Below are 17,317 nucleotides of genomic sequence, written 5' to 3'. Positions count from 1 at the left end.
ATCCTTCTAAGAAGATGTCCCACATAAGGTCACGTATATTAGCAAGTACCAGAGGTCTATTTGTCTGGAGGTGTAATTATTCTCTACCCACCTCTCAGCCCCTTGCCTGGTAATTGGAGGAGAAATAGAACTTTGATCATGTATTAGTGTCTTAGAGCTGCTGTAACAAATTACCACAAACTGAAAGGATTAAACATCATAATTTTGTTCTCTCATAGTTCTGGAGGTTAGAAGTCCAAAATCAAGGTAGCAGCAGCAAGGTCACAATCTCTCTGGAGGTTTTAGGTAGATGACATCATTCTTTGCTTTTTCAGCTCCTGGTAGCTGAAAGCATTTCTTGACTTGTGGCCACATCACTTCAATCTCTGTCTCCATGGCTACACCTTCCCTCCTCATCTTTTCCACATCTTCATCTCTTTTGTCTGTCTCAGATCTTCTACATTTCTTATTGGACTTAAGCCTCACCCTATAATACAAATGCATCTTGTTATCTAAATATTCTTATTATATTTAAAAACACCCTTTTTCTAAGTAGGTAGCATTCACAGGTACTGGGGATTAGGACATGGTTATATCTTTTTGAGGCCCTGATTCAACTTACTACAAGTCAACTGCTTAAATGCCTTTTTCCCCCTGGATCCTCCCATTCCATGTTCCACAGCACCCTGCTCTTCTGCACAGTAGCAACTGTGTTCCTTAATTGTGATTGTGCAATATCTGTCTTGGTTCACTGGAGCACAGTCTCCCCCACGGCCATGTATATTGGTCGCGGGCACATCCCTGGTAGGGGGTGTGCAGGAGGCAGCTTGTCGATGTTTCTTTCTCATTGATGTTTCTAGCTCTCTATCCCTCTTCCTTCCTCTCTGTAAAAAATACATAAAATACATTTTTTAAAAAGAAGGGCGGGCATTAATATATCTATGGTACAACTCAACTCCTTTGCTGAGGTTCATGCCATATAAATGCGGCATAAGACACCATATCTATTTTTAGTTTCATAGGTTGATAAAATTATTTTTTATAGTAGAATTATTTAATCTTTTTTAGTATGAACTGTCTTTCTGCATTCTGTGCCTTACACACTGCAGAACACAGAAGTGGTACTAAGTGAATAACAAATAACAACCACAATGATGATTGTAATGCACACTGTAATATTGTTACTAGAAATATAATTATGTGAACAGACAATTTATAGAAGAGAAGGGACCTCAGAGCCCTTGTGTTGTCAATCTGGCCCCTCTCTTAATCAGGGATAATAATAATAAAATGCCCCCCCTCCCCATCCGCAGTCAGCTTGTCAATATTTATAGGATGCTGTATATAACAATGCCATCTCCGTGCAGATGGATTAAGATTGAGGAGCAGCTGCAGATGGCTGTTCATTAACTGAAAGAAGAAAATGAATTTGAACAAAGGCACTTATGGAACTTCTAATTTATTAGTGCTGTAATAGGGAAGAGCAGCTCTCTGGAATGGTAACTGGGTAAGACTGGTTACAAAGATAATTGTGAAAACAAGACACAGAATCAGTACATACTGGGACATTGTATTGCCTATAAGTTCTGTAGAATTATAAGGTCAACAGATATCAGACTCAACATCTAATCCTTCATATTTATTAATTACATTCAATAAAACACTTGCCATCAATCTACAGACTGAAGCTAGATTAATATTCTGTCACAAAATCCTGCTTAATTTCTCCAGAGAGAGATTAAGATTACTTTTATTTATCTCTTGTATTTCACGCACACACGCGCGCGCGCGCGCACACACACACACACACACACACACACACACACACACAAATTCTTTCCTCCAATACTTTCTGACCGTGGTCCTGAGATTGACTTCTTATCATTCCAGGATTACATGAGGTAAGGTATGCTAAGTGCCCAACAAAATGGCATATACCACAAAAAGGTACTCCCCTGATGTCTTTTTTTTCCTTTCCATGGCACAGCTGTTGCATGACCAAGAGAACTGTTACCTCCATTACTGCAATGATTTCTACTTCTTCAAAAGCACCTGTGATTATCTAAAATTTTACATTAGCCAGAATTCATGTCAGTGAGTTCCAAAGTGGAAGATGCTGTATTAAAATGAAACAAAAATATTCATTAACAGGTGAATGATAAATACATTGCGGTGTTTTTATATAATGCAATAAAAGGCACTCACCAATAAAAGGAATGGACTACTGATGTAACATTCCGCAATATGGATGAATCCCAAAATCATGCCAAGTGAAGGAAGAGAGACCCAAAGAGTGCATACTGAATGACTCCATATATGAGATTCTTGAAAAGCTGTCGAGATTGAAAATAGATAGCTGTTGTCTGAGGCCAGGAGTGAGGAAATTCTCTGGGAAGCGATCATGTTCATGGCTCCATTGGTCAAAACTCATTGAACTATTCACTTAAACTGAGTTTATTACTGCATGTAAGTTATAACTCAGTAAATTGGTTTTAAAAACTCTTTTGCTCAAATATGTTTGAGAAATATTATATCATAGATTCTCCTCTGAAATTAATAATTAATCAATTAAAGACTCTAAATCTTTTAAAGGCAATTGAATCATTAAAAGCTCTGAGAAAGCCTGTAGTATAGGACATTGATTAACTGTTGATTTCCACATTCTCTGAATCTATATTACTTATAATCCTTCCCATTTTGAAAATTAAATCTAGTTTTCCAGAATAGAATTTCAGTTCTAATTAAATTTACCATAAAATTAATAATTAAAATATAAATTTAAATAATAGTCAAAAGGGTACAGCCTGTTAGATCTGAATATCATTGGCGTATTAATCTATTAGCTGTGTGATCATGGGTGGATCACTTTAATTTTTTGTACCACAATTTCCTCACCTGAAATGAGAAATTTGTCCCTGTCTCACAGTTGTATTGAGAATGAAATAAGTTAAGGTTTTAATGCACTTTGAAATGTGTGTTACAGGGGCAATGTGTTTGTTACTCCTGAGGCACATTTTGAAAACAGAGAGCCTTCCTTTGATCATCCACTTCAGCAGAGAAAGTCAGGATGAATATCATTATCTTATAGGGCCCTTAAATGGGAGGGGATAAATGACTGATGCTTCTTAATGAAGAAGGTGCTCAAATGGTCTATATGTAAAGCAATGCACAGTGATGCTCTGGAGAGAAAAGCAAACTTGAATTGACTCCCCTGATCTGAGGTTTACTGACTGTAACATGGAAAGTCATGTGATATTTCTAGACCTCAGTTTACTTTCATTTAAAAAAAAAAAAAGGTGGTTGATAGAGGCTGAAAGCAGATTAGTGATTCCCAGGGTCAGAGAGGACCAGGGGAATTAACACAGTAAATGAATTATTAAAGTGGTAAATTTTATCTCAATAAAAATATAAAGTGGTTGTAATATATACTATTTAAGATCCCTCATAGTTTGTTCATTCATTCATCTATTCAATAAATTTCTACTAAGCTTTCACTGTAGAACACAATAATGAGGGGCGGGGGAGAGACCCAATCCCTAACCTTACAAAAATTCTATGTTTGGAGCTTTTCCTTCTAAGGGTGACCCTAGTTTAGGGTATCATGCTTTGTTTCTCTTTAAATCAAGGGATAACTTAGAGGTTGGAAAGCATGCTAAGGTTTTAATGCTATGGCATCAGTTATAATTTGATGTTATATACAGAAGGAAGAAAGGAAGGGACTACCACATTCTCAACCCCAAGTAGCAGTCACTGTGGGCTTGACTGGGTTTGGGTCATTTAATCCACCCCAGGTCCATGTAAAATTAGAGTTATTATGCATATAATACCAGATAAACTAAGGCTCAAAGAAGTTAAGTGAATCTTATTTACATTACAGATTTTATAAGTAATAGCAAGGAGTTGAAATACATAAATCCATGAATCGCATATAATACTACATTTGTTCTCATAATGTAATTCTTATAAACCAAACGTTATTTATGTAAAATGTAGAGTACACGTAACATGTAAGTTTTACAATGTTTGCTGTGAAGTTTGGCCTCACTGTGACAGATGCCAGCAGAGTTTGCTGCACACAAGGTGAAGCAAACTAATTAGAGGCCAAAGTTCTGGTGATGCCTAGAGAAATATATTTTATTATTTAAGGTGACTGTTAATATTTAAAACCATTGTTTAGGATTTTCTCTTACATCCCAAGGGAAGACATTTTTTACAAAGTTTTTTTGTGTGTGTGCAACTCCTAAAAGACTCTTAAAATAAAATGTTGTGGTCATTATAGCTAATCAGATACTGGGCACACTATTAAAAAAATCTTGACAGGCATGTTCCCACAATCATTTATAGTTTGCATGCATACATCAAGTAACTACTGAACTGCAACTGGCAAGGAAATTAAAGACAGATTGGATAGTAAAACATAGAGAGGAAAGACAAACATGGACCATTTACTTTAGTTAGTAATTCACTGACACAAAGCTATTGCTACATTTAAGTTATAGTATCATCTGAGGTGTTTGGTGGGTTGAAATATTTGCTGTGATAGTCCTTTTAGTTCATATAAGAGATGGATTAATCCATCACAATCCAATACATTGCTTATTAGCTAGAAAAGAAATTTTCTAAGAAAAGCATGGCCCCTACTATTTTCTTGTTCTTACATCTTATTTTGTTTTTCTTTTTTGTTTTTAATTTCTTAGCTACAATTGCCATTGTAATGTGAAAGAAAAGTGGTGATAGCACATTGTTTCTGACTTTTTAAAAAGTTTTTTATTGTTTGAAGCATTATAAATAGTAATACATATGTCTCCCTTTCTTCCCCTTTACCTCTCCCAGCCTCTCCTACCCCTCAGCATATGCCAAGAAATGCTTCTTGTTTTTTAGTGTCAAATGGAATGTTTCTTTAGGTTTCTTGAGAGAAACCCTTTCTGAAGTTAATAAAGTGTCCTTCTTATTCCACTGCGCTAAGAAATTTTTCTAAGTATTAACTGTTATATAATGCACATTTCCTACATCTACTGATATGAGCATACTGAGTTTTTCTCTTTTATTCTGTTTAAAATTATATATTACATAGCTCTGGCCAGATGGTTCAGTTGGAGCAAAAGATCAAAAGGTTATGTGTTTAATTCCTGATCAGGGCACGTTCCTGGTTTATGGGTTTGATCTCCAATCAGGGTTCAATCAGGAGGCAACTGATTGATGTTTTCTCTTTCACACATCAATGTTTCTCTCTCCCCCTTCCCTTCTCCTTCTCCCTCTCTCTCTAAAATTAATAAAAACATATCCGTGGTTGAGGATTAAAAAAAAAACCATGATGTATTACATAATATACTTATGGAGATCAAACAATCCTCACATGATCAAACTCATGTCCCTCCAGTCTTCTTGCCAGTTCCCCTAATGGCTTAGTCCTATTTGAACTTTTAGTTCCTTGAATAAATTTACTTTCACACATCATATATGATGTTAGCCCTGGAAAGTCTTCTGGGATTCTCTCTCTCCAAATACACCAACTTTATTACATTATTATCTATTACCTTCAGTTTAAACAAGCTTTTATTTTTTTTTTTGGGAGGGGGGGTATATGCCTTCCACTCCCCAACTCCAACCACAGCACCCACTATCTGTTTTTTATTTTTTTAATTACTTTATTGATTAAGGTATCACATATTTTTCATCTTTAATAGCACTCATATTAAGTTGTAACTATTTCAGTAAAATTTTCCCTATATACCACAGAGGGTCTGAAACATTGTAAGAAATTGATAAATGCTAGAGAGAGGAGGGTGGGTAAGTGGTGTTAGGGGAGAGAGAATATCTTCAAAGTACATTTCTGAGGTGACACTAAATGAAAAAGCTTATATTTTAAAAGTCAGTATCAGAATTTCCTGGTTTTATTCAAAGTATGCTATATATAGAGAAAAGCATGAAAAGAAATTCTGTTTCTTGATCCTATTGGCCATCATAACAAGCAACATTGATGGAGAATGGAGAAGAGGCACTTCCATGAAACATTCCCTTCCTTCTAATAAAAACAAAGCTGTATCATTTTTATTTTTAATGTTACCCCATGTGAAGAATTATAAGGCATTGACTCATGTTTAGGATCTTGGGAACTATTATTTTGTCAGGTATTCCTAGCAGTTGAGATATACAGACACTGCAACTTTGACAATTCTGGTGTTAAAATGCCAGTGTCTCTGAGATTGTCACAGGTCCTAAGCAACAACAGGATGAGAGAACAAGGCAATAGAAGAGAAAAGAACAGGGTAATAACTTCCAGGACAACCCTAGTGAGAATAAATGTCAAGGGTGTTGAAAGTAGCAAATGATAAAATAGAGAGGAGCCTGCTTCGTGACCATTTTTTTTTATTTTTTTATTAATAGAGTTACATTTCAGTGCCAATAACGTTTAGATTTCATTCCATTTCTACTCCATTCTCACTATCACCCTTGGTCTATACTCTTATCAGTTTATGCCTGTAGCCTATCCTTTCATTTCTTTCTATTTCCATCTATTTTGTACCAATAATACCCCTGTTCACATCCTTCTTTTTTAGACTTTTTCTGGGTACATCTGTTTGTCTCCTCCATAAGTCCAAACAGGCTTGGGTGTTTGTCCATGACATAACAGGAAGCACATAAAATATTTTGTGTTCAGCGGTTGCATTACTTCCACTTAAGACATCTTTCTTGCCAAGAAAATATGGGAGTGAGAGTTGTCATGTTCTTGTAGTCCAGTCTTCTTTCTTATCACATTTGGATATAGCATCCTTACTTAAGTTTCTAAAATCTAGATTAATCTCCCTGATTTTTCTTGTCCATCTCTGTTTCTCTCACACTTGTCATATACTTGGTTACCAATAACCTGACCAAATGCCAAATTTCCCTGCTGATGCATCACCTTGAACATTGAGATATTCTCAGTCTTTTCCTTCACCTCTGCCACAGGAATTGTCTTGACCCTGTTGCTTTTGTAGATACCTTTATTTGTTTAAAAAATTAAAAAGCCCTAATTATTTACTCGATAAATAAATAAGTAAATCTATATAATGAAAGGCCAATGACCATTATGGCAGAGTGACTGGACAACCAGAACAACTGGTTGCTATGATTTACACTGACCACCAGGGGGGGAAGATGTTCAACAGAGGAGCTGCCCCCTGGTGGTCAGTGTGCTCCCACAGCAGGAGTGCCACTCAGCCAGAAAATGGGTTCACTGCTGGTGAGTGCAGTGACGGTAGCAGGAGTCTCTCCTGCCTCCACAGTAACGCTAAGGAGCAGCGAGCCAAGCAATAAGGAACAAGCAGGTGGGTGGGAGGAGCAAGCAGGTGGGCAGTTAGGAGCAAGGGTTCCCAGATTGAGAGACACCTCCCCGCATGCAGAATTTGTGCATCAGGCCCCTAGTCTATATCCTATACAATAAAAGCTAATATGCAAATTGACTGAACAGCAGAATGAGCGGTCACTATGACATGCACTGACCACCAGGGGATAGATGCTCAATGCAGGATCTGTCCGCTGGTGGAACAGGGTGGGTGCTGCTCAGCCACAAGCCAGGCTCATTGCTGGCAAGTGCAGTAGCAGTGGTGGAAGTCTCTCCCACCTCCACAGCAGCACTAAGGATGTCCAACTGATGATAGGGGAGCGGGCCTAAGCCATTAGTCAGACATCCCCTAGGGTTCCCAGACTGCAAGAGGATGCAGTCCGGGCTGAGGGACCACCCCCTCTGAGTGCACAAATTTTGTGCAGTGGGCCTCTAGTATATATATATAAAAGCCTGAGCGACCGTTATGATGGAATGATTGGACCAACCAGTCGCTATGATGTGCACTGACCACCAAGGGGCAGACACTTAATGAAGGAGCTGCCCCTACCCTGCACATTCTGATAGTCGATGGGGCCTGCCAGCCAACCACCTAGGCTGATCAGAGCTGGGCCCCCAGGCTTGGACATGGAACTGGGGGTGAGTGGTGGCAGACACAGCCCCTTTCCCAAGAGCCCGCTTTTTTCTTGAGGCCAGCAGCCAACTTCCCAGGTCCCATCCCCCATCCCCACCCGTGTTGGCAGGCCATGATTGCCTGATCAGGCCCTGAGTTGGGACAGGAAACTTGGGGTGGGTGGTGGAAGATGCAGGCAGCAAGGGAAGGAGGAGTGGGGGAAGTGGAAAGCTAGGGAGGAGGGAAACCTTATGGGTCCTAATAGCTGGTCAGGACTAGGGACCCCACCTGTGCAAGAATTTCATGCACTGGGTCTCTAATAAATAAATAAATAAAAGCCAACATTGTTCACAGGATTCTACGGTTTTATTAACACAAAACAATGTGTACACAACGTGTTTATTCATTTTGTTGTTGTTGTGCAACCGGGCATTGGGATTGGTGACTCTGATGCCAGCTGGGCTGCTCTTTCCACATTGGTTTTGCGGTACTTTGAGGAGATGTTGTGAGCATGCTCAGCATAGTAAGATCTGTTGCAAATCAGCATCACCTCAAGCTCCTTGACATTGTGGACCAGGAACTTCCAAAATCCACCAGGCAGTATGTGGCTTTGTTCTCTTGCTGCTCCCACAACCAGTGTTTCTGCCAGTTACACTTAATTTTGACATAGGGGTCTGACTGTTTCTAGAAGAACTTGCTGGTCCTCTTTTTGACAATTGTGTGCTTCATGAGGGGTCTGAGGTTGCCCTGATGCTGAGTAGGAGATGGCTGCCTCCTCCATAGGCAACGCCAAGGAAGGGCAACAAAAGCCACAATTAAAAGAGTGACACAGACTCTGTTCCTGCTCTGTGCATGCTGGTTCAGAGTTAACCTATTTGCTGCTAATTCCTGCTCTCCTGGTTGATTCTGCTTCAGACCTTGACCCACATTTACCTCCCAGCCACCACGCTGCCATCCATGATCGGCAACCTTTCACATGCTTGCTGAAAAAAAAAATAAAATAAAAATAAATATATATATCTTTCATTACTTTATTTCCTATCCTTTTAAGAATCAGCAAAATTCAGCTGCTCAACACATTGACTCTCAAATTATGCTTATCTTTTACTATCACCCAGGTGTTCCACTGCAAACTACAAACAATGAGAATCTTGTTCTGTTGCATGGAAAAATGAAATGAATGGATTTGATTTGTCTCATTTTAATGCCCTTCTAGACTTCTATTAGTCATAGCACACAACAAAAGCCTGAACACTCATTAGGCTAATGACTAAATATTCATTTATTTGACTTTACCAATTTTTGTGGTTTGGAATTTATATGGACTTAAGGCAGGTGATATAGAGACAGTAAAGCAACAAGCAGACTGTCAAATTACAGCGGGGAGGGTAGGGAGATCTGGGGTAGATAAGAGATCAATGGAAGGATTTGTATACATGCATATAAGTACAACCAATGGACACAAAACTCTGGGGAGGGAGGGCATGTATGGGGGGGGCAATGGTATATGTACACAGATAATAATTTAATTTAAATAAATAAATAAATAAATAAATAAATATTAAAAAAAAAAAAGAGTAAAGGGGTTGGGGATTTTTATGGCCACACGGTGATTCTTCTACAAATTTACTATATCTTCTACATATATATTATACTATATATACTATATAACATGTATGTCTACTATATATAATGCATACTTGTGGTCATGAATATATTCAAATAAATATATCCATATACTCACAGCCACCACATTACACACGTAAGTAGTACAGTGTGATATATTCTGAGAGTGAACATTTATAACTAGAATATATTTTACTTTATAAATGAGAGCAATAATATTCTCTAAATCTCTCCAATAATTTCCCCCTATACCTCTTCTTGTTTTTTTCATTTCTGAAATATAAAGTCTGTATGTTTTTGATTAAAATAAAAAATCTCTTTCTGTTAATAATAAAAATTAATTTCAGACAAGGCTAAGAGTAGAGTTCCTTTGGAAATATGCCTAGAAGACCCCATGAGTGTCTGGTAACACTTAAACCTTCACTAAATATCTGATTATATATTTATCAAATAACATATCTGTTTATATCAAGCTTTACAATCACTCACTCTCATGCATTAGGCAGACATATGGATTGTTTAATGATACTGGCATGTCTTTTGTCTCCAGAGCTGTTTCCTGCCATGGCATCACACACTATAAAGAAATCAGGTGCTTTTTTCTTTTTCTTTCTTTTTTTTTTTTAAGAATGAATTTTGAAATGATAGCCTGGCTCTGATGATCTAAAAATGAGTGATAAAGCTTTTTATTAAAAGCCTAGGTTAAAATAGAATTCTAAGATGCTGATTTACAAAGATCTCAGAAGTTGTTTTGGTTACTGGAAATTTTGTAATGCTCAAAATTTATTCTAGTGCTAGGTGACACTATTTTGTTTGCTGCTTTTCCAAACCAGTAATCTGGGAAGATGCTTATAACTGTTTTATAACTGTTTTTCCTTAATCCCCAGCTGAACAGATAAAGGTGAATTTCTGAAATCAGAAGGAAAGAAATATTGCAAGTAATCACTTGCAATCACAATCAATATAGTGATAACATTTGCTGGACAGACTTCAGATATCTAAAAATAGAAAGACATTGATTCCCAGTTCCACAAACAGAATCTGATGTAATCTGGTGTCAGGAAGTGCAACCTAAACAGAGTGAAAACACCCCATGGGGTTATATAACTCACCGGAGTCATTTTGAAGTTCTGCATGTAAATTGTATAAACTACCAACAATATAATCCTCAGGATATGGGGATGATTGGCAGGCTGCAAAGCTTTTTCTTTAGACTCAAACAGTTCTTTGATACAAACAATATTTTTCATTTCAAAGGTAATTGTTGGTAGCCAATAGGCACTGATAGTCCCATGTGGTTAGCACAATAAGTATATTGCCTTTCAAAAACAGTATTGCTTTTCATGTGATAGAAACCATTTGTGCAATTGAAAACCCATTCAGAAAGCACACTGATAGACAGACCCTTTAAAATTCCAAGATGTAAATGTATTGGAGTGCACTGTTAGGCTTTCACACAAAAGCTCCCTAGAAAACTAGTTTAAAATATATATATGTATATATATATGTATATATATATACGTGTATATATATATATATATATATATATATATATATATATATATTCAGCCATCATTGTATTTACTCTTTTGGCAATAATTCATTTCTGCTTATTTTCCACTACACGTAGCAGAAAACTTCAGCTATGTCTCCCAGAGTGAGTTTATTTTACAACAAATATGAAATGGTTTTTGTCTTTTATTTTTACTAATCCTTTTTAGAGAGAAAACAGGCCAATAAGAGAGATCTACAGACTGTTTACTATTTGTACTTATTGACAGAGCTGAAGAAAATATGTAGTAAGATAGTGTTTCAAACTGAACTATTAAAAAGCATAAACCGAAGAATAAAGGATGCTGCATTACTATTCAAGAGATTATCCATAATCTTATTAAAATATAAAAGTCAAGCTTTAAAAGAATTCCACTGAAAATTCTGAGTGATGCATTGTCTGAAAGAAAATCAATCCCTACATCATATCAAGAATAACCTTTTACAAATGTCTACATAACTATTGATAACTATGCAGAAAAAAAGAAAAGTTCAATGATTATCTTGAGCCTTTATTAAGTCAATTCCTGTAAAATGAAAAGCTTAACTGGGTCTTGGTGTCTGTGAAAAATTTGGTCATTATATAAACGGGTGGGAATAGAGGCACAGTTCATTTTTTTCTCTTCGATGAATCACTGTGTGACCTTCAAACAGTTTCTTCATCTCTCTGTTTCATTTATATCTTGTGTGAAAATGAGAGCTCACTTAAACTACAAAATGAGCAGATGCCAGAAGGACTGAAGACATCATTTTCCTAAAAGTGTGTACAGCTATTGAGAAACACAGATCTATGCACTAAAAGTAAAAAATCTATATTCTAAAATCAATGTTTTTACTATTGTGTGTGCTAGAAAGGCTGCATGGTCTCTAACACAAATGTAGAGATTCCAAATGCTATTTGTGTAATAAACGTCCTCAGGCTTTTTCAGTTCCCCCTGTATGGTTTTAGCTAATCTAGGGTCTCATAGGTTGTATTTGCTGTACCAAAGTTATCATCAGCATCAAATAGTCTTCTAGATATTTTGGCTAAACTCCAGAATGCTTGCTAATGATAGCACTATAATAATCCTTATACTATTATACGGATACCATTTTGCACTTGACAGTCTAATGCATACAATGCTCTCTTGGTTACTAAATGATTCTCTTTTAAGGGTGATGGTACACTTACTGATTTTTGTCCTTCTGAGCCAGGGAGCTAGTGGTGTTAGTCATCCAGAAATGGAACATTTCTGGGATTTTGCAACTTAAGCCAAACCATATGATTCACCAGTGCAGTCGTCTTCATTGGTTATAATAACACCCTTTGGCTATAGCAATGAGTATGAATGCCAGTACCTACTAGTCAAGATACTAAAATGAAGGAAGTGAAACTGTTGTTGTAGAGACAATAAGAAAGGATTTGTCAAGCTGGTGACTCAGTCTGATTGTTGCCACACGGCAACTCAAGCCCAATGTCAAGCTCTGCAAAAATGTTAAGAAGACACAAAAACTGTACACATGCATGCATGTAAAATATCCCAATTTTAAAAATAGTCATCAATTAAACTATTTTAGGAACTCTGAGAGAGCTTTGTGCTATGGGAAGTCTCACATTATCAAAAAATTCAACATAAAAAAACACAATGTTTTAATGGGAAAGTGGAAATTAAAAGCTTGAGAGTTTTAGATTCTAACACAAGTCTTTATCCTGAAGGAATTTCCCAATTGTGGTGGTTTTTCTCATTATGTAGTGTAGAACTATAATAACTAAACATCATGGAGTGTTGACTTCATATGGGTTTTTGCTCAAGAGCAACATTTTCTACCACCACAAGTGTCATCACTGATATAGCTCTTCTTACATACCCATCACTCTCCTCATCTCTTTAAGATAAACAAAACATAAAGTCACTCAAACAAAAGATATGGGTTATAAACACCACTGCATTGTACATGGGTGGCTTCTGATTTCCACCTCATTAAAACCTGAAACATGTACTGTACTCGGATGCGCACAAAAAAGTGGTATTTTTATTTTCTGTAACTATCTTCATCTCACTCTGAGACACCCATTCCTGATCTTGGCAGGAAAGATATTTGAAAATTTGCCAACTACAGTATCTCAGGCCCTTCCTCGAGTCCAAATAATTTATTTTTTTGTTTAAATGGTCTCATTTAATAAGTTATGAAGGCCTCTCAAAGGTCAATTCCTATCCAACCTGCCTTTATTCTACCACTTTCTAAGGTGGCTTCTAGTTGCCAGTTACTTTTCTCTCCTGATGGTGGGTAGTTGGCTTAGGGACCTCATACCCTCAGGATCTCTGCTGACCACCTGTGAGTGTCCAGTTCTGATGCCCAGTAATGAAAAGTGAACTGATTAAACTCTTATCTGCACACTGGCATGTGTAAAGCCAGCTAAAAAGATATGGGAGCTAGCCATCCCTTCCTGCTGACAAGACCCTACTTCTGCTTTTTGTTATTATTTCGATAAGATACACATATCATAAAATTTACTATTTAAGGTGTAAATTAAGCAACGTTAAGTACATTTACAATGTTCTGCAACCATAAATTAGTATCATTATTAAATCATAGATCTAAACATATTTTATGTAGTTTAATCTACTACATTGGTTAATAAATTGTCATAACTTTGGCCAGTGGCAGCTTCATCAACTTGACTCCTGAATCTTTTGACATTCCCAAATACTCAAATCAGCCTTGCTTTTTAATTCAAAACAAAATAAAATAGAAAAACACCACACTTTCTAAAAAGTGTTTGAACTTAAGTTTTCTTGATTTGAACTGTCCTAGCTGGTGCTCACACAAGCAAGGATAGCCATGCTGAGAGCTGCCCATTGCCATGACACTTCTCAGAAAAGAGTAAAAGAACTGCCCAGCTGACTTGACTCAATGGTTGAGCATCAACCTATGAACCAGGAGGTCACGGTTTGACTCCTGGTCAGGGCACATGCCAGGGTTACAGGCTCCATCTCCAGGAGGAGGGGTGGGGGGACATGCAGGAGTCAGCTGATCAATGAATGATTCTGTCTCATCATTGATGTCTCTTTCTCTTCCTCTCCCTTTCTCTCTGAAGTCAATAAAAATATTTTTTAAAAAGAGTAAAAGAACCACTCAGTCAACCCATAGGAACACAAGAAAATAATGAATATTTGTTGTTTTAAGACACTAAATTTTATTTTTAAAATAAAGTGATATATAATCTTCAATATAGTATACTCACTTAACTTCATAATGGTTGTTTGTTTTTTAACTTTCACTAGTACCACTTCATAGCATTGCATAGAGTAGGGGTGTCGAACTCAATCAGAGAAGGGGCCAAAATCTAAAATCCAGCCTAAATCGCGGGCCGAATGGTTTACTGAACAGTCATAAACTGACAATGTCATAAACTGACAGCGGAGTGCAGTGATGACAGCGCGGTGCGGGCCACATTGCAAGGCCTGGCGGGCTGGATTTGGCCCGCGGGCCTTGTGTTTGACATATGTGGTATAGAGACTAGTAGCCCAGTGCACAAAATTCATGCATGCGGGGGGGTGGGGGGGCGGGGAGGGGAAAAGGGGAGTGGGTGGCAGTGTCCTCAGACCAGTCTGTGCCCTCTCCAATCTGCAATCCTTCTCACAATCCAGAATTGCTGACTTGCAACTGCTCACCTGTCTCCTACCTAATTTCCCCTAACTGCTTCTGCCTGCCAGTTTGATCACACCCTAACTACTTCCCTGCCAGTCTGATTGACACCTAACTGCTCCCCTGCTGAACCGATTGCCCCTAACTGCCCTCCCTTGCAGGCCTAGTCCCTCCCAACTGCCCTCCCCTGCTAGCCATCTTGTGGCAGCCATCTTGTGTCCACATGGGGTAGCCATCTATGACCACGTGGGGGTGGCCATCTTGTGTGTTGCAGTGATGGTCAATTTGCATATCGCCTCTTTATTATATAAGATATTCAACATTCATTTATAAAGCTGTACTGTACTTTATTGTATGGACATATTGTGTAGACTTTATACATGGCTTGTTTCATTTGGCATGTTTTCAAAGTTCATTCCTTTTTAATGGCTGAATAATATTCCATTTATGAATATATAATTTTTTGTTCATCCATTCACCTCTTAATAGAAATTTGGGTTGTTTCTACTTTTTGGATGTTGTGAATAGAGCTGCTAAAAATAATTGCACAAAAGTTTCTATTTGAAGACCTATTTTGAACACTTGGGGTCTATACCCCGAAATGGAATTGCTGAATCAGAGGGTAAATTCTATATTTACTTCTACTCTTGCTGGCATGCAGATCCTCTAATTATTAGCTACTTCCTTCATAACTAATATTAAAAGCTGTGTAAAGTTGGCCATTCCCATGAATTCCCATGATCCCCATTTCTCTCTGGGGTGATTGGATCAGTGATTAGATTTGCTGGGGGATCTTTCCATTGTTGGTGACTTTTCATCTAATTCAGCATTGTTTTTCATTCATAAATGAAAAGTTTTAAAGTTATCTTCTTTATAGCCACACATTTTATTTACAGCTCTAGGCAATTTACTGCTTAAAGTTCAGTTTGCTAGAGTGAAGATACTGAGTAATGATCATATTTACTTTAACTTTTTGTATCATTATCTGGTTCTGGAGATTCTAATTTTCATTTCTGTCTCAATCTTAGGTCCCCAGACTTATTTATTTTTTATTTAATTTCCACTTGCTTTTTTTCTCCTTTATGGCAAGAGGGAGGAAAAAAGGAAAGTAGAAAATATTTTGGTCAGCGGTGTGACTTTCCTGGTGATCTTTTTCCAGTGGGCAGTATTTTCCTCTGGGAAACCACACTACCATTTTTTATTTCCAAACTGAATTCATATTTATACCTTATTAAGACCTCATTTGCACTAAATGGTTCTTTGTTGAGCCTCTATTTGTATTTGCCTGTGTGTATGTGTGAATTTATGGGTGGATTTCTGCCACAGTTTCCTTAAACAGCCAGCCCACTTTCCATTTGGAACCCTTTAAACAACATCTAAAGTAAACACAGTAATAAAAAAACTTTAAAAACACACAATTGTGCTTTAGATATACAATTTTCTTTCAGAGAGATGTGTTTATTACAGTTAAGGATAGAGACAAATACTCTTGATTATACCAAAGCATTCTATCCTATTGTCTCCATGGTTTCCTAGCTATTAAAGGAATGAAATATCAGATAGGAACCATATTCAAGAAAATTTAATGTAAAATAAGTTAAAGTGCAATCCAATATTCCAGTATTCAATATTATAATACAGATGAAACCAGGCTCTGAGAGAACTCAATGGAAGATTCCAATTCTTATTAGAAAGTCAGGCAATTAGGGGGAAAGTGTGGTTTAAGGAAAAAGAAACCTGGAGCTATGTTAAATTAATTATGTGAGTTGAATCAAGTAGTCTGAGTTGAAATTATTTTTACAACTATTCTTCAACAGAATTAGAAGGCTGTAAGTGGGAGAGCTGGAAAAGATCATAAAGGAAAGGGTTTTTCAAGGGAAGAAGTGGTAAGTTTCTCCTTGTAGCCCCATAACTCTTAATTCTTTTAAAATGTTCTGCCGCAGAGCATTATTTTCCTTTGTAAAAATCCCCTAAATTCTTGCCAATAACAAGCACCTATATTTTATAGTCTATTGAATCAAGACGGATATATGGTAATTTACAGAAAGATGCATTGAGGCCCGTCCCCAAAAGGAATGCTATCATTTCATGCAAAAGCGACTCAAGAGTAAAATGAACTCTCAGAAATGTTATTCTTTCACTGGCCAACTCCTGTCATCCTACAGGCAGCCCCTAAAGTTGATGGGCTCAGAGGTGGGAGGTTGCTGTTGTAGCTATGTTTTTAAGTCTAGTGAGTTACTGCTCTTATATTTTAAATAGTAAGAGGACATTGCAACATTTAAACTTTTTCATTGGGAGTTTTGCCTGCATCAAAAAAAAATTGAAGATACAACTTGTATTAAAATAAAACTGCTACCAGAGGGAATTCTTTCACCTCAGGTTTTTATTCATGAGGTATTAAGAATTCCCCTAGTTTTCTGAAATACAGTGATGAATGCATTTTGGCAAAGTGAAAATTGAATATAAAATTTTATGATGAATTATAAATACAGATATATTTCATTCTCTCATCTCAATACTTTGCATTAAATATGAGTGTTGTAATTCTTTCAAGTGACTGAGTTAATTTTATCTGAGAAAATAATAAAATG

General features: G+C 37.1%; 1 pseudogene across 1 annotated transcript; it reads right to left on the bottom strand.

Annotated features, from left to right (window-relative positions):
• Positions 1–261: 261 nt before the first annotated feature.
• LOC311632648 (large ribosomal subunit protein eL32-like) lies at positions 262–8,878 on the bottom strand (annotated as a pseudogene). Its single transcript has 3 exons — positions 8,853–8,878; positions 8,310–8,694; positions 262–466 (listed from the first exon to the last, which is right to left on the bottom strand). The product of its transcript is annotated as a large ribosomal subunit protein eL32-like (transcript).
• Between the last annotated feature and the right edge of the window lie 8,439 nt (positions 8,879–17,317).

The sequence above is a fragment of the Pipistrellus hanaki genome, assembly GCF_964339955.1.
Source record: "Pipistrellus hanaki genome assembly, chromosome: 14".
In the NCBI taxonomy this organism is placed as follows: domain Eukaryota; kingdom Metazoa; phylum Chordata; class Mammalia; order Chiroptera; family Vespertilionidae; genus Pipistrellus; species Pipistrellus hanaki.
This window is presented reverse-complemented; position numbering and strand designations above follow the sequence as displayed.